This window comes from Mycteria americana, chromosome 6 (genome assembly GCF_035582795.1).
Source record: "Mycteria americana isolate JAX WOST 10 ecotype Jacksonville Zoo and Gardens chromosome 6, USCA_MyAme_1.0, whole genome shotgun sequence".
Taxonomy (NCBI): domain Eukaryota; kingdom Metazoa; phylum Chordata; class Aves; order Ciconiiformes; family Ciconiidae; genus Mycteria; species Mycteria americana.
Genome location: NC_134370.1, coordinates 1,399,114 through 1,412,980, shown reverse-complemented (window position 1 = coordinate 1,412,980; position 13,867 = coordinate 1,399,114). Strand labels below are relative to the sequence as shown.

Sequence of the window (13,867 nt, the reverse complement as noted above, 5' to 3'; positions counted from 1 at the left end):
CGTGGGAGCGCAGTGGAAATCTTCCTGCGTCGGGATCCCGCAGCTGGACGCAGGCACACCAGGGGCTGCTTAAAACTGCACGGAAGTCAAAGGTCTCAGAAATTAATTTTTCTCCTCAGCGTCTCTAATTTTATTTGGTCTGCAAGGGAACTGGATCTCCGGTGGCAGTGAATAAGCTGCGTAAAGGTAATTCCCAAGAAGTTTTGAAATGAAATTATGATGGTCTGTGGATAAACACGGGAAATACACTGCTTACAATTACCCTCGGAGAGATACTGGGAAATACAGGCTTGAGTAATCTACAAAGTGACAGAAATCAGATAAAGAGAAGATCACTGCTAAATGTTTTAGTGCTTGGCTATTTGTAAAACTCAAAAATCACTTCCTGGTAATTGTAAGTGGACAGAGAAACAGAAACACAAAGACAACAACAACAAAAAGAGGAAAAAGGTTGTTTCCTATGAAGTGCAGTGGTCCTATTTTAAATGCGATAGTTCATCTACAATATACGGAAAATAACAGCAAAATAGAACATTTTATTAGCGGCTGAAGATTTCTTTTTGGGAGGAAAACGGGTGAAAGAGAATTCGAAGAAGTTCCGCAACCTCTTTAGCATCCGGTCGATGCTCTTAGTCATACAGTTCAGCGTTGGGCAGTCCTGCGAGGAGCAGGGAGTTGGACTCGATGATCCTTCTGGGTCCCTTCCAACCTGAGATATTCTGTGAATATTAGATGGGAAAGTCTGTGTATGTAATGTGGCTTCAGAAAGTCCCCGCTCCCTCGGGTCAGCGGGGCTCGGAGGAGAGTTTCTCCTCTGACAGACAGACACGTTGTCACCTGGCCGAAGGATGCGCACGCAAGCATCAGCTGCTTTTTGCTTAGGCTTCCTTTTCCTACACTTTAAAATAATAGTAACAAAATTATTGTTGCCTTCCTCCCTGGAGCTGGGGAAGGTTTGGGTGTTTCCCAGGCTGTTTGTGCGGCAGGTTGATGACGAGCCCATACACAAGAGGCTCGTCGTGGTCCAAGCTCCGTGCTCCCACGCTGCAGCCCGGCAGGGGAGGGGTGACGGCAGGAGCGAGGGGTGACGGCAGGAGCGAGGGGTGATGGCAGGGATGAGGGGTGACGGCAGGAGTGAGGGGGTGATGGCAGGGATGAGAGGTGACGGCAGGAGCGAGGGGTGACGGCAGGAGCGAGGGGTGACGGCAGGAGCGAGGGGCTGCATCACCCACCAGAAACAGGCGACGTACGCTGACGGGGCTGTGCTTTTCCCGGCCAGCCCAGAGAGTGGCAGTGATGCCAAGTCCAGCGTCAGCGCGGAGACGAAGCCAGGCCTGCAGCGAGCGTTCCGGCAGCGATTGCCATTACTGGGAAGAAGCCCCCAGCTGCGGTGCCTGGAGGCAGAGCACAGACTCCGCTCACCCCCGCAGAGCGCCGGGTGACGGCCGGGCACTCGCTGGCTCTGAAGCCCCGCTTTACAAAGTGAAAGGGTTCAGAGAACGTTTTCACGTTCTGGACTTGCTTCCCATGCTCTCACGCACGGGATCTGCATCGTGTTCATCTTCAGAGCATGGGGCGGCCTCCCCTCAAGACTGAAGCGGCATCCCTAATGCTGTTCACCACCAGCTGCTGCTTCACTCTCCAAAACATACGCAGTAGCTTGCTTCGTCCCGGTCGGGGGCTGCCCTGAACTCGCGTCTTCCCCCTGCCCAACCCTTGCAGCGATTTCCGTGACGGAAGCGCCGGAGGGATCTCCTTGCGTTCGAGTGAGAAGTAACACGGGTCTGGGTAGTTCCCCAGTTCCTCGTGGAGCTTATTCCCAGCGCCCGTGGCAATGGTATTCTTCCTCTGCTGACGGCTTGTTACACTTTCCTGTGAACCAAGGGGGCATTTACGGTCACATTAAAACCTGATGTGCTTGAAATGGCATATATCACTGAGAGGATGGTACGGTAACCCACTTGTCATTTCAGCAACGGTCCCTTCCAGTCACCCCAGCTACAGGATTAGCTGACTCAAGGAGTCTCTCCTCAGTGCTGGGTGAAATTCCTGACAGCGGTGCTGGTGGGCTGGAGATGCCGGTGGGCTGCTGGGGCTAAAGAATGGAAGGAATTGGGGGGAGCAGAGACGTGGTAATAACCCATAAATACGCACAAGGGTTGCTGACAAGAAGAAGGGTTTAATCGGTTTTTCATGCTCCTGGTGGATAGAACACGAAGCAGCAGTCCTAAATGGTAGCAAGAAAAATGTAGTTTAGGCCCTGGAAGAGTTTTCTAAGGGTGAGGAAGGGACACAGAAGGGCTGGGGTCTCCTCCAGCGCAGGTCGGGGAACGGGCGCGGGAGCCACCCAGGCACGGCTCCCTGCCACGAGGCCAGCGCAGCGCATCCCCTACGGTCTCGGGGCTATAACCGAGCTGGAAAAAACTCACATGTCAGCAAAGGGGGTTTACTTTTCACCTTTCATGACAAAAGGGAGAGTTAATAGAAAGGCCATGGTGAAAGAAAAGAGAATTCTTTGGGGCATAACTTTTTTCAGTTATTCCAACTTCAACTTGGAAGGGCTTTGGGGAAAAGAAAGTCACCCGAGACAGTTAATCAGTCTCACATCTGGTGCGCACGTTAGCCCTCAAATGCCACAAAGTGTACTTTAGGTAGCCAAAAAGCCAATTTAGCACTGGAATAAAAGGTTTAGACCCATCATCTTCATTTTTAAGTCTGAAAAATGGGTCTAAACAATCAAAAAGTGATCCCTTTCATTAATGTCTAAATTACAGACTCTTCTTACTGAGGACATTATTAACCACTTGTCTTCATGCCAAGGTTGCCTTGTGAGACAATATCAGGTGATGACCAAACTGTTTTACAGAATAGGTGATGTAACTCTCCATTGGAGCCCGGTAGCCGTCCATAGGGATAAATTTAATTTGGTATGACACACATGAACAGAGGAGTATCCTGTACCATGATCCAGAAGGCATTATGTAGAACCCCCTCTATGCAGATATATTTGTAGCCATGTATATTTGAACGTGCTGAAGTTGCCTGCAGATGATAGCACTGACCAGAATTCTCAGCAGAATTACTTCCTTCAGCAAATTCCTAATAAATAAATTCCTCCTTGCTTCCCTGTGCTATCGGAGCTCGGAGTCCCAGGGAATGAGGTTAGCAGCTATCTTTGCCAGCCTCTGCCTCTCGGGTTAAAGTGCTCCTTTCGTAGCGAGCGGAGGGGCTGGAGCGAGCAGGGGGAATCTCCTCTGCCATCTTTGGCCATCTTGTGCTGCGTGAGAAAGCAAGCGTGAACACAAGCAGGTTTTTCTTTTGAGGTACTAACCCACCGGATTCACTCCTTCACAGCGGTGCGGCCATCAGGAACCCCATCTGAGGAGCTCTTATTTCTTCCCAAGCAGAGCTGTCAAAATATCCGGCCAAACAGATGACCTGGCTAGGTGATTATTCTGTTGCGTTTTCTCATAACAACACAGACTAATAGTCCGTCCCTTGGGTTAATCCTTATCTGCTGCATTAGTCATTTGTTTCCAACAGCGGCAAATAGCAGATATTTCAGAAACATATCAAATAAACCCACTATGCACCTAATTGTGCGATACCACACTACGAAGGGAAATGAGCTTGAGTCCAGCTAGCGATCAGCTTATAGTCTGCAGCATGAGGATTGATTGTTCCTGCGTCTTTTATTCTAGCTAGCAGAATCACAGATGCTATTTTTATTCTCCTGTGCAGCTCATCTGAAGCTTTGAAAAATCCCCCTTTTTGGAAATGGTGGCTACCAAGCAGTAGTCCCTCTAAACCTGGATAGAGGGATTAAACCCTGATGCCGAAACCAGTCAGGTCGTTGTGTGATTTAGCTGCCAATGCCTGTGCCGAGGAGGAGCTACGCAGTACGTGCGAGTGGTAGATGGCGGAACGGATTCCACCGCTCCTCAGGGCACAAGTCCATCCTCCCCTGACCAGAGTCTCCAAGGCAAAGACATCAAACGAAAAATCCTGAAGTAAAATGACCTTTTGTTTTTTCCGGTAATGTGAAATAACCAATCTCTGATCTGATTTTTGCTCTATTCCATTGATTTCCGTGAGCCCCATTTCAACCCCATTAAGAGAAATCACAGAAATGGGACTCAAAAATGCATAGTAGCTTCCGTGCAATGAAAATCACTGCAGGAAAACATGCATGATTCGTAACTTCGGCCTTCCTAGGAGCCCTTTGCCAGTCTCTGGGGATGATGAGAATTGCCTTGAGACACCGGGCTCCCCGGGAGGCCTCCCCAGCTCTCTGGCAGGAGGTGACCCATGGCAAACGGTCGGGCCGTCAGACCGACACTGCTGAGGAGGACACAGAGACCCTGAACTGCAACAGGAGACAGACAAGGAGAATCAGAAAGTCAAAGAGCAGAGAAGAGTGGTTAAACAAGGGGAGACACTTCAGGAAACTACAAACAGATCATCTAAATGAAGGGATCTCCCTGCTTGACAAGCCCCGGAGTAAGAGGTTATAGATACTGAAATGAGCCGGTGTGAGGATGAGTGGCAGAGGAGCAGACAGCAGGACTTGGCCATGGCCTGGAGACCTGGCAGAGCAGCTGAGGCTTTGCAGATGGTCCTGTCACCGCGGGGACTGTCCTGCAGGTCAGCACAGCCCTCCGCCAGCCTGGGAGCGCGGCTGCTTTGCAGCTTACAAAAAGGTGAGCGCCAAAAGTCATCTCCAGGTGGGGAAATGGGTGGAGAAGCACTCCTCCATCCCCAGCCTGCCCCAGCAGACATCAACACCTTCTGCTGGTGTGAATGAACCGAGTCCTCATAATGCTGCTGGTGACTTCTGGAGCTGCTCTGCCATTGACACTTTTCCAGTTCTGAGTTAGCCATTTGTTCCTTTTTCACTCTGTCTTCAAACTTGCCAGCCTTCAGGTTTCCTGGTGGTCCCACCAGGAGATGATGGCTAATCTTCACCTTGCTGGGTGCTAGATTAACCCAATGGCACTTTGAGCAGCTGTCAGAGAAGGACATGATTGCACAAAGATGATTAAGTGGCAAGTTAAGCTGTAAAATATGAATTTCTTTTCCATTATACCTCCATCAATTTGTTTTCCAATTTCTTATACAATATTCTTAAGGGTTTTTTATACAAAGCTGGAGTTATTGATACCAAAATTTCAAACTCTGGTTATTTAGGAAGGGAAAACAAATGAGAGACCACTGCCCTTCAGTTGCATGGTCAACTGAAAGCAGGAGCATGGAGGGGACAGGCAAACATCTCCTGCCAGGACTGCTGAGACAGCTAAACCTATTCACTAAAATCCTAAATTTATTCTAATCGTGTTGGATGCAGAAGTCAAACATGCCTTTTTTTTCCCTTTAAAAACAGAACAACTAATGCATAGTCCAGAGTAAAGCTCTGCAGGGTTTTGCATATAGGAACATCAATTCAGGCAGCTATGAAAAGAAACAGAAAGGCGTTCAAACCAAGAGAAATATAAAAATTGGCATATTTTGTATGCTCACGCAAGAGACTAAGTCGCAGGAAACGTTTCCCTTTTGAATTGAAGAGTAAAGAGCACAGTCATTTGAGGCAAGATTTGCTTTTTAACTAGTCTCGTGGTTTAACCCCAGCCGGCAACTCAGCCCACCCAGCCGCTCGCTCACTCCCCCGGGTGGGATGGGGGAGAGAATCGGAAGGGTAAAAGTGAGAAAACTCGTGGGCTAAGATGAAGACAGTTTCATAGGGAAAGCAAAAGCCACGCACGCAAGCCAAGCAAAGCAAAAGAAGGAATTCCTTCACCCCTTCCCATGGGCAGGCGGGTGTTCAGCCATCTCCAGGACAGCAGGGCTCCATCACGCCTAACGGGGACTTGGGAAGACAAACGCCATCACTCCCAACGTCCCCCCCTTCCTCCTTCTTCCCCCGCTTTATATGCTGAGCATGACGCCATGTGGTGTGGGATGTCCCTTTGGTCACTGGGGTCAGCTGTCCCAGCCGTGTCCCCTCCCAGCTCCTTGTGCCCCCCAGCCACTCGCTGGTGGGGTGGGGTGAGGAGCAGAACAGGCCTTGACTGTGTGTAAGCACTGCTCAGCAGGAACGAAACCATCCCTGGGTCACCAACACTGTTTCCAGCACAAATCCAAAACACAGCCCCATACCAGCTACTGTGAAGAAAATTAACTCTAGCCCAGGCAAAACCAGCATGTTCTCCACAGCTTATTCCATACCATTTACATCATGCTCAGGTCCTACAGTACCCAAGACATCCTCATTAACCACCACCGCCCTTCCCATCCTTTGATACAATACACAGATATCATTCCCTTAGTCAATGGACCACCCCTCTAAAATGTCTTTAAAATGACCACAAATGCCCACAAAATGTCCACTGAGTTCATTTAGTCCATGACTTTGGGCTCCATCACTTACGGTGGTCACTCAGGCCAGGAGAGGTGGTGTGTTGCATTGAGTTGCTGGGCACCAAAGCCAGCTCAGGTCGGGTCACTGCTGCGCTGGCACGGCTTCTTGTAAGGCTTCTCCTCCCTTGGTTCAGGTGGTTCCTGCTATAGTAATTCCCATAACATGCAACTCAAATCCCAGGTTACAACAATTTAAAGGTATTTGCATTACAATCTCCACTCCCTTTGGACAAGAACATCGCGTTTAACATTGCGATGAACTCCTCCCCTTGCCCCTGCTCTGGCTTGGACTTACCCACAGACTGCGGTCCCTTAGGGGAGTACCTGCTCCAAGCGGAGCCTCACCTGTGAGCCCCAGTCTCTCCAGGGGTGTACCTGCTGCAGCACGGACTGATCCACAGCCACAGTGGCTTCGAGGTGCACCTTCTCCAGTGTGGACTTATCCTTGGGCCACAATCCCTTCAGAGGTATACCTGCTGCGGCACAGACATAACCATGGCCACAGACCCTTCGAGATGTACTTGCTCTGGTGTGGACTCATCCACGGCCACAGATGCTTTGGGGTGTCCTGCTCCCACGTGGACTCATCCACAGGTCGCAGTCCCTTCGGCTCCAGTGCACACCGGAGTTCCAGCCCATCCAGTGCAGCAGCACAGAAGCAGCAGCAATGCCCGGGCCATCGGCCAGCCCCGGCGCAGGGCCATCGGCCAGCCCCGGCGCATGGCCATCGCTGTTATCCCAATGTTCCCAGGCACAGCAGAGTGAGGTGATCAGCAGCACAGCAGCACGGCAAGCAGCGAAAGCAAAAAGCAGCCGCTGACGAGCACCAGACTCTAATGTACAGTGAGGCAAGCCAGCCCCAGGGCAAGCACAGGAGCCTGCCGATTAATAGCTAAACGGCAATAACAGCTATAAATTCGATCTAGCACATTGCAGTCAAACCTGTCGTTATCTCAAACCCTTCGAGCCCCACGTTGGGTGCCAAAAAGGACTGTTGTGGCTTTACCCCAGCCGGCAACTCAGCCCACCCAGCCGCTCGCTCACTCCCCCGGGTGGGATGGGAGAGAGAATCGGAAGGGTAAAAGTGAGAAAACTCGAGGGCTGAGATGAAGACAGTTTCATAGGGAAAGCAAAAGCCACGCATGCAAGCAAAGCAAAAGAAGGAATTCCTTCACCCCTTCCCATGGGCAGGCCGGTGTTCAGCCATCTCCAGGAAAGCAGGGCTCCATCACGCCTAACGGGGACTTGGGAAGACAAACGCCATCGCTCCCAACATCCCCCCCTTCCTTCTTCTCCCCCAGCTTTATATGCTGAGCATGACGCCATATGGTATGGAATAGCCCTTTGGCCAGTTGGGGTCAGTTGTGTCCCCTCCCAGCTCCTTGTGCCCCCCAGCCACTCGCTGGTGGGGTGGGGTGAGGAGCAGAACAGGCCTTGACTGTGTGTAAGCACTGCTCAGCAGGAACGAAACCATCCCTGGGTCACCAACACTGTTTCCAGCACAAATCCAAAACACAGCCCCATACCAGCTACTGTGAAGGAAATGAACTCAAGCCCAGCCAAAAGCAGCACACTAGTCAGATGGAATACGTCTCTGGTCTAATTTTAACCTTCTTTGGTAGCCGTTCCCAGTTCCACCCCACAGTGGCAGAAGGATAAAAATCCCCTAGGATAAAGACACCTACCTCTGGTCACCCCTTGTCCCAGAGCACTCAACTCACTTGGACCTGGGCCTTCCTTTAAAATCTCCAAAAAGTTTCCAGGCTAGTTTGGGACCAAGCAATCCATAGATGCATCCACCCGTCTCCCCTCTACATCCAGACAGATCAGGTGAGGATGGCTAAAACCCGTAAGAGAGGAATCCTCAGTACGCACCTGGAATTGGGCAATGCAGCCAGGGCAGCGATGCCGCCCTCGGGCACCACGAGTCAGTCTGTGAAATTTAGAAGTGCAGGAGCTGCTTTCGGCAAAGCATTACGTGAAGGGAAGGGAGCTTCTCCTGGATGTCCGGGGATGGATATGAGGGGGGAGCTCCCTCCCAGCCATGTATGGTCACCCTCCCAAGTGCAAGCATTGCTGAGGCAAGTGTGCTGACCCAGCGCTGGTCCACATGTCCCAGAAGGGCCCTAGGGGCTTTCCTTAGGAGATACTCCTGGTAGGCATTGCTGACCACAACCAGAAAGAGACACATTTCATTATTTCCTCCTGTCTTTCAGAGCCTACAGATTGTCTGGAAAGAACCTGTGGATCTCAGAGGAGACGTATTGCAGAAAGGTAGACTTCTCAGAATCAGATTTGCACCTTCTTAGTCCTCCAAAATACTGAGGCACATGCTTAGCGTTGAGGGTTTGAAGAGAAGATGTTGGATTGCAGCTGGTACGCCCCAGAAGAGAATCAGTAGGGGTGTTTTATTTTTAACTTTTCAAAAGAGGGATGCTTTCCTGATTTACATTCTTCAGCCATCACTGAAAGCCTGGAGATCTGGTCCTCTGCATCACCGTGTCTCACATGCATTTCAGGTAGGTAGGAAGAAATTTTGAGCATTCCAGGTTCTCAGTGAAGTCAGATCAATGAATTCACTCACAATAACTTGCTTAGAAATTAACTGTTTCATGAATTTCAGCAAAATATGTATGTGATAAGCTCATAACATCTAGCTAGTCAAAAAGCTGTGGATTCCAAAACAACAAACAACAGATGGTGCCATCTCACATCTACCTACTACTCCAAAGAGATACTTGATGGGTAGTCAGATGAACTGCCTTGTAGAAAGACTAACAGTAGGGTTTATAGTATAAAGATTCAAATTTTTTTGGTGCCCACTAGTAGATAGTTTATCAATAAAAGGTGAAGGAGCAGTAATCAAATCTGCACGCCCCGTAGCACTAGCAGGGTGGGCAGAAGATACCACAGTCCAGCAAAAGTCTGCCACATACTCAGCAACTTGTTTATTTGCTCTCAAAAGCGAGTTGCATTTCACCTGGGGGGATAAAAAATTGTCCTCTTCTCGCTGCTGTAGACCACTCAGCATTTTAACACTGTGGTTTGCATGGAAGTTGGAAGAAGAGGAGTCTTCGTATCAGTTCTTACAGTCCTAAACAAACATTTGTTACTGCTTAATCTCCAGTTTAGAAGAGATCAGTTTCGCAGAAAAGACACGGGAGCGACACTGCATTAACTGATAAGACATCAGGCAGCAGAACAGCCCCAGAGTTTATCTGAGAGTCGCAAGGCCCTTCCTGAAGCCTGCTTTATTGAAGCTCAGTGGTGAACCTTAGAAATAATGGGAACAATAGGAACAGCTCTGAAATGCGGGCAACATTGAGAACAACAAGAAGCGCGGTCAGCTTTGCAGTGGGCTGGAAACAGTCATCTCATCGTGTCTCGTAGAAAGTCTTCAAAACTGCCCACAGGACACAATTTTCTGTCTCGGAGCTGCCGTTTCCAGCACGCACAGCGACTGCTGGTCCTCGAAGGATGGTCATGTCATCCACCAGGCAGGGAGGAGGCTGCTGGCTGCAGGCGTGATGCCCCACAGCAACGTGCTGGATGCAGAGTGGGAGTGCTTGAAAGGTGCTGCACCCACCCACCACACTACTGTTGCACACAACATGCAGCAGATCAGTTGGGGAAGAGACGGTAATGTTTCATGCCAAGGACAGACTTTTCCTGAGGCACCTAATTATCATCAGCCCACACGCTATTTTCACAAATTGCTTAGAAGGGCTTATTGCAGCGTTATGAGACAGTTGGTTACACTGAACTCAGGTTATTTAAAATACATGAGGGGAGGGAGGGTGAGTCGTGGGCACTTTGGGCTCCGCAGAAGGTGGAAAATCATTACTACCGCTACTTTTTACACGTTATTCCAAGGTACAAATACATGGTTTTAGCTTCTTAATTAGGTGTTTTACCTCCCCATGTGAACACGGTTATGTCAAAGCTCGTTGCAAGTTTAAAACTTCACTTTATCAGCTGAGCAATTTCATTTTTATGAGCTTTATCCTCTTTGTAGGAACTTTAATACACTTTCCTTACCTAATTATTTCTCTTCCCAGATTATTGCTCTTAAAAACCATCACTATTATTCTGGATTCAGTGGTGGAGACAGCATACCGGATCACATACTTCTCTCCAAAACCATTTTGAGAACCAAATGTGGAAATATCAGTGTCAAGTTACAAAAAAAAATGTACCAAGAACTAATTATTCCATCTGGAAACCTTCAGCTTTAATTTCCCCAACATTAAATCCCCCAGTATCGTTCGTCAGTCACTCAGCTGTAATGGGTTCTGCTCCGCTCCCAGAAGAGCGTTTCGCAGCGCTTCCAGGACAGAGCTCTCCTGGTCCCTCCTTATTGCGCCTACTTTTGCTCACCGCCTAATTACCCATTTCTGGGATGATTTTATTTCGCAGTTGGCTGTTGGCTTAGGCCATTTATTCCACCCCCAGTCCCTTCTCCTGCGATTCAGGACGGTGACTGGCAAGCCTACGAGCAGGGCTGGGGGCTGCATTTCACCTCCCCCCGTGCCGTGAGCTTTCCCTGCCGTCGCCGATGGGCTGGCGAGCAGGGCAGGGATCGCCTCGCAGCGGCACGGCCACCTTCCTCGGGAAACGGCGTAGGGCTGGATGAAAGATGGCTGGTTTTCACACATACTGAAGTGCTCAGCTATTCACTTGGGAATTAGAACACAAAACCACTCTAAACACAAACCCTGGCGTTACAGTCCCTGCCTCCCAGCTGGGCGCGTGCTGCCGTGCCCCGAGCAGGCAGTGCTGCTGCGCGCGGCAGCGCTCGAGCCCGAGAGGAGAAGCGGGGTCTGCGGTCTGCCAGAAACCTCCGGCGCCTGGAAGTCCTCTGGCCAAGAACAAAACCCAGTCCGAGCTTCTCCGGTAAGCGCTAAGCTCCCAGCTATTACATGGCAAGCAGATGCCAGTACACCGTGAGCAGATACCGGTTACATCTCACAGTTTGGTTTCGGGGGTAGGACTCGGTCCTGCTGCCTTGGGCAGCCACCGTCTCAGCGGAGCGGTTGTACCCATCCCCTGAAGGGATCAGAGCATCCCCCCGTACTTGGGGCGTGCAGCTCAGAGCGACAACGCAACGCACAGCAGCCTGCGGGTTCCCCGCCTCCGGTGAGGAGCCCCGGGGAGCGGGAGGAGGGAGAGGTGCTGGGGAGGGTCCGACAGCTCCCGGATCCGGTTCCCAGCCCTGGTGCGGAGCAGGCGAGGCAGGCAATGGCGCGTGCCGCTGCAGACCGGTGCACCGAGAGCGAAGGACGGCTCCCGCTTCCAGCCGCGTCCCTCGCCCCACGAGGGCAGGCGCCGCGGGCTCCTCGCACCAGTCCTGGGTCCGTCCCTGCAGGGCTCGCATCTCTTCCACAGGCACAGCACAGGGCTCGGTCCACCGGCCGCAGGGCTCGGGAGCCGCAATGGCTCCCTGCTTTCTACGGGGAGCCCGAGCTCCGAGGCCGTGCCTGCCGGCTCAGGGAGCAGTCACCGTGTTAGGATACGGTCCAGCACAAAACAAGCGACCGTTGATAAAGCCGAGCGGCGATGGATGCAGAGGAGCTGCTCATTAGGACGCACCAGCAGCTTCTAACGTTTTCAGGGGAGAGAGAATTATTGATCACCCCATTTCACACAGGTTGTAAATAACATCGACTGAGCTGTGGCTTTCAGCCTTTAAAATTACTGCAGAAAACACTATAAAAGGTTATTTTCTTATTTCGTAAGAAGTTGTTGCTCCAAAGGAACTTATGCTAAAAACTCCACAAATTGTTAAATCATCTTGTAAAACAGCCAAACAAGAGTTTCCAGCTCAAAGATGCCGCTGATGTTCCCACCAGCTTGCAGAGAGCAGCATGCAGGTGGGCACGACTTTACGGCCCCCAAGGCAGGGAGAGAAATTGCTCAATGCAGTCCAGAGGGAAAGACTGAGAAAGGTTATGGAAAGTGATGGAATAATTTTATTGTTTCTTTTTTACTTTTTTTTTAATAGGCAAATTAGAAAAAAAAATTTGTTTTGTGTACACTTTTGCTTGCAGTTTCCAGCGGTGTATTATCCCACTACATGGCATTGGCTTGAGTAGCAAATACGAAAAACAGTTCCCGTCACTCAGGATCAGCCTGTAGAAGACCTTCCCGTACCCCAGCGTTGCCGTATTTCTCTGGGCCCCGGCCAGGCAGCCTCCCCCTCCCCTCTCCTTCCCTGCCTCAGAGATTTGCTCAGCCTGGTTTTAACTTTGGTTTTCAGGTCTGTTTTTCCTCCTCCGAGATGGCGAGGGCGATTCCACACTTTTGGGGGTTGTTTTGTTGTTGTTGTTTTTCAGCTAGCCTTTGGGGTTCATCTTCCCTCTTTATTTCCCTGACACTTCGGTCAATAAAATAAATAAATAAATAAAAACCAAACAAAAAAAAAAAAAACCAAAAAACCAAAACAAAAAAGCCCTTCAAGGACTGATTTTATCTCTGCCCACAGTAGGTAAATGCATGCTCTCTTCTCTCTAGAGATCTCTCTCAGCCGTGCGTTTCTGTCTTTGGGCTGAGCATTACCAGCGTCATAACTTATTTATGTTTTGCTCAGCTGAAGAGGACAACACCTCCAGTGTTAAAAGGAAATACCGGAGGGCAGAGGCGAGCGTTATTTTGTCTCTTGCCTTCTTCCCATCGCTACGGCCGGAGACTCCCTCTGATCCCCTCTTTCTTCTCTCCGTGCAGTGCTCTGGGGAGGGAGGGCTCCACGCAGAGCTCACGCTCCCCAGCCGGGGCGGATGCGCTTGCTGTTTTAAGGCGATATTCCCAACTGACACTTCTTCGCCATATGTCATTCATGTCACAAGCCCGGTTCGTATTTTGTTTGCTGCTTGAAGAAATCATTTTGTTGAATAATAATCTTCCTTGTGCGAGAACTTCTGTTTTCAAAATGGTCCGTGGAGCGGCTCATCTCTTAATGAGTTTTCCTACGGGCTACGAGCTGACATCAAGAACCTTCTTCACTTGGCTTCTTTTGCAGAAGGATTCATTGCAGATGCCAAAGTCAGCTGTCAGGTGCAGAAAGAAGCAAAACCGCTCCGGAGACGTAGCGTTGCAAGATGCACTGAACGCGAGCGTGTTTCTGAGATCACCCGCAGAGCCATCTCCTAAGCAAGAACCAGCTCCAGGACTGGCAGATCTCACGACATGACATCTTAACACAGCTTCTGCGCTCGCTCGGCGAGCTCGCGGTGGCTGAAATTCAGCCATGTGAAAGCACAGAGCTCACGTACCGCCTAAGCTGACCTTGCGAGACTAAAGAGGACCAAGTGACAGGGTGCTTTGGGCCGGTGACTGTCACCAGAGGGACTGGAACCCTCATCGTACACCTTGGAGCCCATAAATACCTGCTGTACTTATTGTAATAGCCAGTGGTAACTCCTGCAATAGCCGAATGCTTGATTTCTCTTACTCCCTA

At 50.3% G+C, this 13,867-nt stretch overlaps 1 long non-coding RNA gene across 2 annotated transcripts; it reads left to right on the top strand.

Annotated features, from left to right (window-relative positions):
- Positions 1-2,880: 2,880 nt before the first annotated feature.
- Positions 2,881-12,369, top strand: LOC142411064 (uncharacterized). Of its 2 annotated transcripts, XR_012776099.1 has the most exons (4): positions 2,881-3,446; positions 3,742-4,700; positions 8,631-8,933; positions 10,473-12,369. It is a non-coding gene; the product is annotated as an uncharacterized LOC142411064 (long non-coding RNA). The 2 variants fall into 2 exon arrangements; XR_012776098.1 differs by having other exon boundaries at positions 2,881-4,700.
- The last annotated feature ends 1,498 nt before the right edge of the window (positions 12,370-13,867 follow it).